Raw genomic sequence first — 9338 nt, 5'->3', positions numbered from 1 at the left:
AGGCTGGCGGTTGTTGACTGAAGCTCCCAACCGCTCCTTTTTTTTCTCTTTTTTTTATTTTATTCTGGGCCAGCTTTAGCTCTGGCTCTAGCTCTGAGGCTTCGTATCTGGTTTGTTTGCCGTTCTATAATCGAAACAATGTATAACTTCAGCTCTGAGATCCCGGCAGGCTGAAAGCTGATTTCTGGGGTTTTGTTTAGCTTCTACATTTGCAACATAGTACATAGTTGCTTAGAGTTGCAACTCAGAGGCCGGCAAGTCAGGCGGGGAACGTTGGAGTCTGCAGTCCCTGGAGCAAGCAAGCCTCATGTTCACTTCCAGCTGCCTGGCTGCCGGCCGCCATCTTGGCTGACAGTTAATTTGCATAAGGATATGCTGATTAGCCAATGGGAAGGGTAGCGGTCGTACGCTAATTACCATGTTTCTCTTTTATTAGTGTAGATATTTTTTATTGATTTCAGAGAGGAAGGAAGAGGGAGAGAGAGAGATAGAAACATCAATGATGAGAGAGAATCATTGATTGGCTGCAGCCTGCAAGCCCCCTACTAGGGATTGAGCCCGCAACCTGGGCATGTGCCCTTGACTGGAATCAAACCTGGGACCTTTCAGTCTGCAGGCTGACGCTCTATCCACTGAGCCAAACTGTCTAGGGCAATAATTATATTTGAGATGTGTTGTATTATATATGATACTAGAGGTCCAGTGCATGAATTCGTGCACTAGTGGGGTCCCTTGGCCTGGCCTGTGGGATTGGGCTATATCCAGCTCTCTGACATCCCCTGAGGGGTCCCAGATTGCAAAAGGGCACAGACCAGGCTGAGGGACCCCACTGGTGCATGATTGGAGCTGGGGAGGGATGCGGGAGGTTGGCCAGCTGGGGAGGGACTGTGGGAGTGTTCCAGGGTGTGTCCGGCCCATCTTGCTCAGTCCCAATCGTCTGGACCCCAGCAACAAGCTAACCTACCGGTTGACTGTCTGCCCCCTGGTGGTCAGTGCATGTCATAGTGAGCGGTTGAGTGGCCTTAGCATATCATTAGCATATTATGCTTTGATTGGTTAAAAGGACGACTGGACACTTAGCATATTAGGCTTTTATTATATAGGGTTTCTTTGTTTATTAGCTTTAATTTCTCAGGAATGTCTTTTACTTTCCCAAGTATGTCTCACAGTATAGAATTAAAAATATTATTTTAGCACCTGATAGTATTAAGTTTAGCCACTGATCCAATTTTGTCTTAGCTACTCTTTCAGCCCACTTCTGAGCAGATTTGGGATTGCCTTCCCCTGGTTGAGGACACTGTGTGAGCTTCTCCACTCTCTTAATTAAATGCTCTCCCTATCCCTACCTAGTCATTTGGCTTCCAAGTTTATGGCTTGCACTTAATCAGTAACCTAGGCCAAAGGGGTGGGTGTATGGACCCCCTGAGGGTGTGCAAGATGATCTGTTTTGGAGTGGGGAAATCATTAAAATTTATATTCACTTTTTCTTGGAAAAATAATGAAATTAAGCCTTACCAATGTTTAATCTTTGGATTGACACTGCCCACTCATTTGGATATCTGGGTTCGATGTGTCATGTATGGCATCAATGCCCTGAAGGCAGAATGAGTGTTTCACAATCCAAAGTGGTTCCCATAAGTGGCCTCTCTTGTTTTTCCTTTCTGTATATTGCAACATTCTGTGGTTTACCTATGCAGGGAGGAGGTTATGGCTTATATAAGCTTCAATAATAGGACCTTTTCAATACTTTGTATGGAGACTGGCCATGGAAAATCTTTTTTTAAAATATATTTTATTGATTTTTTACAGAGAGGAAGGGAGAGAGATAGAGAGTTAGAAACATTGATGAGAGAGAAACATCGATCAGCTGCCTCCTGCACACTCCCTACTGGGGATGTGCCCTCAACCAAGGTACATGCCCTTGACCAGAATCGAACCCGGGACCCTTGAGTCCGCAGGCTGATGCTCTATCCACTGAGCCAAACCGGTTAGGGCTGGAAAATCTTTTATACCACCCAGAGGGTTCACTAGTTATCTTGAAGAAAAGATTTTAAGAATTGTTGAACTTAGAGATAACTTACACTCTTCTCTTTTAAACAAAGATGGGTATTCCAAATTTGTTGACTTTTCACTTGCTAAGTAGTTGGCAATAGTATGATACCCAGAAGATATTACTAAAAAAAGGACTTACTCTATCCTTTCAAGGTGAATTTTCATGAGTGAAAAGTAGCTGCTTAAAACAATGTATTTTAAAAACAGATACTGGAAAATGTTTCTACCTTTTATGTGGTTTTGTTGCTTTGTCACCTAAGAAACACCTCTGGTATGTGCATGATTTTTTTTTTAAATTGGATAAAATATTTCTAACCCGTTTAAAACTCTTTCATATAAAAAATTTTAGTAAAATTTGAACCCATTTGTTCAAAATGTTGATACCATGCCTGCTAATTAGTTTGCAGGCATAACTGATTGATCTCAGGAAATTTGAAACCAGTCCTTCAAATGGATGTATCATAAGATTTTAAAAATCAAGGAACCATGTTAAATCATATTGCTCTCATTTAATAAATTATGCTGAATAATACTTTTTAGTGAGAACAACATTTATTTTGTACTATTAATAAAAAAATATAAAGTCTTGCCCTGGCCGCTGTGGCTCAGTTGGTTGAGCATTGTTCTGTGCACCAAAAGGTCACCGATTCGATTCCTGATCAGAGCACATGCCCTGATTTCAGGCTGGATTCTGGTAGGGGGTGTGCAGGAGGCAGCTGATCAATGTTTATCTCTCTCCCTCTGTCTCTAAAATCAATAAAAACTTAAAAAATTAAGTCTTATATTAAATACTGCTGATTTTCTTATCCTTTTAAAATTAATATTTTTTGTGGTTTTTCATAATGTATACAATACATTTGTATAGTTGTAACATGTGTATATAAATTTATATTTACCTTTACTTGGAATATGTGCTTTTAAAAATTAATTGTATTAAAAATTTGGCCTGGCCAGTGTGGCTTAGTGATTGAGCATTGACCTATGAGCCAGGAGGTCACAGATTGATTCTCAGTCAGGACACATGCCTGGTTGTGGGCCTGACCCCAAGTACAGGGTGTGCAGGAGGCAGCTGATGAATGATTCTCTCATCATTGATGTTTTTCTCTCTCTCTCCCTCTCCCTTCCTCTCTGAAATCAATAAAATATATATTTTAAAAAATTTAGAGGCCACTGAACTAAACTATCTACTTTCTCTAGACACTTGGTAGTGACTATAACCTTGAATTGTCTGCCCCAGCTCTTAAAAAGAGCCTGGCTGAGAAAACTGATATTTAAATAAGGGACATGCCCCCACTTCTGTGGGTGTTATGTGTTCTACTCTTGGCTCAAGTTAGAAGGGCTACATATCTAAGAGGTCTAAAGTTGGGTCAAGGTTAAAGAGTAGAGCTGGAAAGCTACTAGAGAAGGAGTGCAGGTCAATACCCGGAGAGGGAGGAATGAAATACAGTATGGAGGGATTAATATTTTGTACACTCTCCATCTCCAGATTGATCTACCATGAGTCCTCAGAAAAATCATCTTAAGATAGTACTCTATAGCACATTTCATTCTCCTTATGAACCTGTCTCCAGCCACATAGGCACACAAGACCACAGAGGAATGAGAAGTGTTGAGCCATGTTATCTCGTATTGTTGCTTAATAGTTTTATACAAGTAAGCCCTGGATAATGGGGTGGTAGTTAAAAGCAAGAACATCAGACACACCTTAATTTGAATCCTGCTTCCAATGGTTGCTTGCTGACTCTGTGACCTAGGGCAAGTAATTTAACCATTTTTGGGGGTTAATTGAATTTTTAAAAATCTTAGTGTTTTTTTTCCATCCACAAAATGAGGATACTAATACCTGCCTGTCAGGGTGGTTGTGAGGATTAAAGTCATGTAAATTCATGGAAAGCATTTAGCAAGGAATCTGGCATATAGCAGGTCACTCAATAACAACAGCATTATCCACTTTGTCACTTTCTGATGGTTGGGACCATGCTAGATGCTTTATGCTTCTTTCTTATACCCACAGTGCCTAACACAGAGATAAGCATATACGAGGTATTCAGTACTTGTTGAACTGAATAGAATTAGTGGGAAAGGCAAATCCGGACAAGACTGATATAGGAATCTAGTGCAGCTCAAGATTAGAGACTTTCAACCAATTTACTTCCTTCTCCCTGCTAACAATAACTTACTCTGGAGAGGCATTTTGAATTTTTCTTACCTAAAATCTGTTGCAATAATTCTTTTTGTATACTTATGTTTTAGACTTTTAGGAGATAAAGAAAAATCTTTCCATTTCTATCAGTGGTTATTACTTTTCTCTTTATCAGTGAAGTTTGACTCTGTCTTCTCCATCAACTCTAATAGGACTATGCTAGCAATATAATTATGCTTCTCTCTGCATAAACACTATTCAAAAATGACTCCTCCCTGTCTGCCATTGAAGCTCAAGCTCCTGAACCTGGCACTGAAGGTCTGGCATTAAACTTGACCTTATCTGACCTATCCAAATCCTACCCTGCCACCTGCTCCAGCCAGATGGGTCTTACCATTGGGCCTAAGCACTAGGCACAACTCAAACTCTTAGCTTTTCCTTTTGTTAGGCTAGGATCTCCCATTCCCAAATGTGAGAGTTTATCTAGCTACTAAATGTCTCATTGAATTCTTCTACGATGCTCACTAGCTATATTGTTCATTTGTATTCTTAGGTAAGTGTCATATGTGTGTGTTTGTCTTCCACAAATGAGATCTGAGCCACATGAAGGCAGACAATTACCCCCATGGTGCCATGTATTCTACAGAACACATAGTAAGTGATTAATTAAGATGAAAGAACCACGAAAGAGCTTTGTAAACCTAAATATAAGGGATCATCAAAATTCATTCATACATATAATAATAATTTATGGAACACCTGCTGTTCTGGATAACTAAGATGGATCTAAAGAATGTGTATTTTTTTAGGGACTCTCAAAAATTCCTGGGGAGTGGAGTTTGGTAAAAGAATAGATTTTCTGCAGTTCAGTGGGATGAATGCTTAGATTTGGTCAGTAAAGTATTGTGTGACCTCACGGATCTGTGAAATCAGAGATATTTAGGTTGTAAGAGTTCTAAAGAAAGAATGAGCCCATCGGAAGGGATTTGTTAATATCTGCATTGCTCATCATTATATCTTAGTGCCTAGAACACAGAGTCTGGCATATAGAAGGATCTTAATGATCACTGTTGAATGAATAAAGGGGAGATTTCTGGGAAATTGAGTTTACTCTGGGTATGATGACAAAGTAAGGTTCCTGGGATCATAAGCCTGAAGGTGAGACAATGGTAAATTTGCAAGGTTACTGTTGCCCTAAAAGGGTTCTTGGAAAATACCCAGCCAGGCTCCCCCAAAGCCCCCAATCTGTCTTTTTCTACTTGAAAAGTTCTAAAAAGCACCTTTTGGCAGTACTAATACCCTTTCTTCTTTTCTGAAAGCTGAAGTAACTTTGTGCCGTAGCCGGTTTGGCTCAGTGGGTAGAGTGTCGGCCTGCAGACTGAAGGGTCCCAGGTTCGATTCCGGTTAAGGGCGTGTGCCTTGGTTGCAGGCACATCCCCAGTGGGAGGTGTGCAGGAGGCAGCTGATCGATGTTTCTCTCTCATCGATGTTTCTAGCTCTCTGTCTCTCTCCCTTCCTCTCTGTAATAAATCAATAAAATATATATTTAAAGTAACTTTGTGCATTTTCCATACATAATTAAAACACTGAATCTTAGTTTATCTTCTTTTCCATATCTGGCCTACATTCACTGTGTTACATTTTGTAGATACCACTCTGTAACAACCTACATTAGTCAGTCTGCATCTTTTACTTGTGGTATTTGACACTTAAGTTTTCAGTTAGCCGCCTTCTTCACTTTTAGCATTTTCATAGTAAACCACACCAAACCCTGAGAAACCAGTTGATCATCCTGTCACTCCAGAAAGCAGATAATTTGGAAGTTGTTTTAAAATAAATATAAAAACCTCAATCCTAATGTGGGCTTGAGCAACTTGAGTACTAATAACTATTGCTGTTTTTGCTTCTCAGTCTACAGATGGAAAGTTCCTCAAATGATCTGAGAAGCATTTTCATTCCGCTCTTCAGAGCCAAATCATCTGGTTTGTGTGCTGAGTTCAAAAAAACACTGCTGCATATTTTCCCTAAGGAGCAAGCCAGAGAGAGGGAATCTGAAAAATCACAGTAGGTTTTAGGTGAGAACTTCCAGAACATCCTTGAAAATAAAGGCTACATGAGATTTAAAAAAAATACTGTTCTCCAGCCATTGCCTCTGTGTTTTCTCTCTTATATTAAATGGCAATGGAGGTCAAATGCCATTTGCCTCTCTGTTCCTTCACGACCTAATTTGGGTACTATTGCCTTCACTTCAGCCTTTTAAGTTGCTGTTCTGTAAAAGCAAGCATAGGAGGAGGATTACAGGATGCATTTACTAGGATATCTCAGCATCAGTCCTGTTATTAACCATGGGAACAAGCACTGTGGCCTGCATTCTTCCCTGATTGCTCCTCCCTTGCCTCTTGTCATGTTGAATTCCTGGTTCCTTTATTCCTCAGCTTATAGGTTACTTCTTCCAAGAGGCCTACCCTGACCATCCCATCTAATGTAGCTAGCATTTCCCCCAGCCTATTCACTCTCTGTATCATATTCCTTTAATTTCTTTCATAGCAATTTACCACTGTCTGAAATAACCTAGTGTGTTTACTTGTTTATCTTCCCCCCTTACCTTTCCATTAGAGTGTAACCTCTATGCAGCCAGGGACCATGTCTGTCTTGTTCAGCTGCTGTATATGCCCAATACTTAGCCTGGTGCATTCTAGGTGATCAGGAGCTATTTGTTCAATGAACAAATGAGGAGGACAGAGAGCAATAAGGCTAATGCAGGGCTCCACAATGTTCCTTCTTCCTGGAATGTACAGCCACACAACAGAAATTCGTCAAGATCTGTCAAGCTCACTGACCTCTACCCACATCTGCTAATTCATGTGGGTGCAAATGATATAATCAAAATAGACTGAACTGGCTCTTTAGTGATTTTAAAGTTGGATGTGAAACTTGAAGGGCATTGCGAGTACAGGTTGCATTTTTATTTCTTTCATAGGGTGAAAGGGATGACTTTGGCAGAGAATGGAAGACACAGGAAATTAACAGTTCACCACGTTCATAATGTTGTAAAGCATCTAATTTTCTGGACTATGCCTCACAGTAGTAGAGCAATGGGTTGTTAGTTAAGGATGAAATTTATCTTGTGAAGACAGACAAAAATATGTTTCTCAGGAGACTCACGAGCCTCATCAGGAGTGGAAGATTGCCAGATTGGACAAAAACAAACAGACCAAAATCCAGGATATCTAGTTAAATTTGAATTTTAGATAAAAAATGAATAATTTCTTAATAGCAGTATGTCCCAGGCATTTGGTGTCCTGAATTTCATCTGGCAACCCTACAAGAGTGTTTTCATCTAATTCTCATTACTCTGTATCACTCACAAGGATTTTATAAGAGCTCTGTCCGATGGCTTGTTAACGTCTAGAGATAATGTGCCTGTGGCAACATTTCAAAAACCCTACTCCATGAAACCAAAGGGTCCCACAAGAGGTGAATATACCTTGATAAATGCTCAAATAATGTTTTCAGAATAAACTATCTCCTTTCTTAGAAAACCACAGTGTGTATTAGGATATTAAAAGTGCTGAGGAAGACATGCACATACACACTATCCCCCAAATTTGCTTCCATTTTGAGGCTTCACACTCTCTAGCTGAATTATTTCTCCTTGGGACTCCCATTCTCACCTCAGGTGACCAGTCTGGCCGACCATTTTGGCTCTAAGATTGAACTGAGTTCTATATTGGCTGGCTTTCATATTTCCCTCTGGAGGCAAAGAATGCAGAAAGCTGAGATTTGAGTCCCAAAGAAAAATTGCGTAGTCTTGCTGAGGGCCTCACTGCCATCCTCAGCTGTGTGAGCAAACCCAGAGCTGTTCAGGAGCCTTCTAAGGCTTTGTGGTCCTACCTACGTAAGTGCCCAGCTTAGATGAAACCCCATACGGGAAGTGTTCACTGTTTTAGATATATTTTGTTGTCATGGTTTTAAAAGTAGAGTATAACAATCTCAGTGTGGAAAAAATAGTTTTTCATAGGAATTAATGTTATTCATATGTCATTTTCTTTCTTTTTTTCTTTTTTGTTACTCCTCACCCAAGGACATTTTTTCCATTGATTTTCAGAGAGAGTGGAAGAGAAGGGGAGAGACACATTGATCGGTTGCCTCCTGCATGCAACCTGAGCACAGGATTGAGCCTGCAACCGATGTACATGCTCTTGACTGGAATTGAACCTGGGACCCTTCAGTCCGCAGGCCAATGCTCTAATCCAGTGGTTCTCAACCTTCCTAATGCCGCGACCCTTTAATACAGTTCCTCATGTTGTGGTGACCCCCAATTTCATTGTTACAAATTGAACATAATTAAAGCATAGTGATTAATCACAAAAACAATATGTAATTATATATGTGTTTTCCGATGGTCTTAGGTGACCCCTGTGAAAGGGTCATTTACCCCCAAAGGGGTCGCGACCCACAGGTTGAGAACCGTTGCTCTAACCATTGAGAAAAACTGGCTAGGGTTCATATGTAATTTTCTTTTAAAAAAATTTTATTATTTAAATATATTTTTATTGATTTCAGAGAGGAAGGGAAAGGGAGCGAGAGAGAGAAACATCAATGGTGAGAGAGAATCCCCCACATTGGGAATTGAGCCTGCAACCTGGGCATGTGCCCTTGACCAGAATCGAACCTGGAGCCCTTTAGTCTGCAGGCTGATGCTCTATCCACTGAACAACCTTTTTTTTTTTTTTTTTAATTGTCCTCTTGTGCCTTTAAGAGCCAGCCCTATACTCAGGATGACCCTCCTAAACTGAGAGGGAGGTTGTTGTGTGTCCTGCCAGTGTAATTTTCTAGGTTAAGTCAAGAAAGCATCTTCTTCAAAGATAAACTTAACGACATTTGCTTCATAAATAACATCGTTCCTCACTGTCCTTCGTGAGTGCTCTAGCCTCTGACATTCACTAGAGCGACAAAGAAATCAAACATGCCTACCTAACCTTTATGAAAATATTTAAAACTAGAGGCCCAGTGCATGAAATGCACTGGGTGGGTGTCCCTCAGCCCAGCCTGCCCCCTCTCTGGGAGCCCTCAGGGGATGTCTGGGAGCCCTCAGGGGATGTCCTACTGATGGCTTAGGCCCACTCCCCACGGCAGCTCA

At 40.6% G+C, this 9338-nt stretch overlaps 1 non-coding gene across 1 annotated transcript; it reads right to left on the bottom strand.

The window, feature by feature from the left end:
- Nucleotides 1–8935: 8935 nt before the first annotated feature.
- On the bottom strand, nt 8936–9044 carry LOC111827274. The gene has a single exon (XR_002830776.1).
- Nucleotides 9045–9338: the final 294 nt, after the last annotated feature.

Source organism: Myotis lucifugus, unplaced genomic scaffold, assembly GCF_000147115.1.
Source record: "Myotis lucifugus unplaced genomic scaffold, Myoluc2.0 scaffold_2, whole genome shotgun sequence".
NCBI lineage: Eukaryota > Metazoa > Chordata > Mammalia > Chiroptera > Vespertilionidae > Myotis > Myotis lucifugus.
Note: the sequence above shows the minus strand (reverse complement) of the source record. Positions and strands in the feature narration are given on the sequence as shown.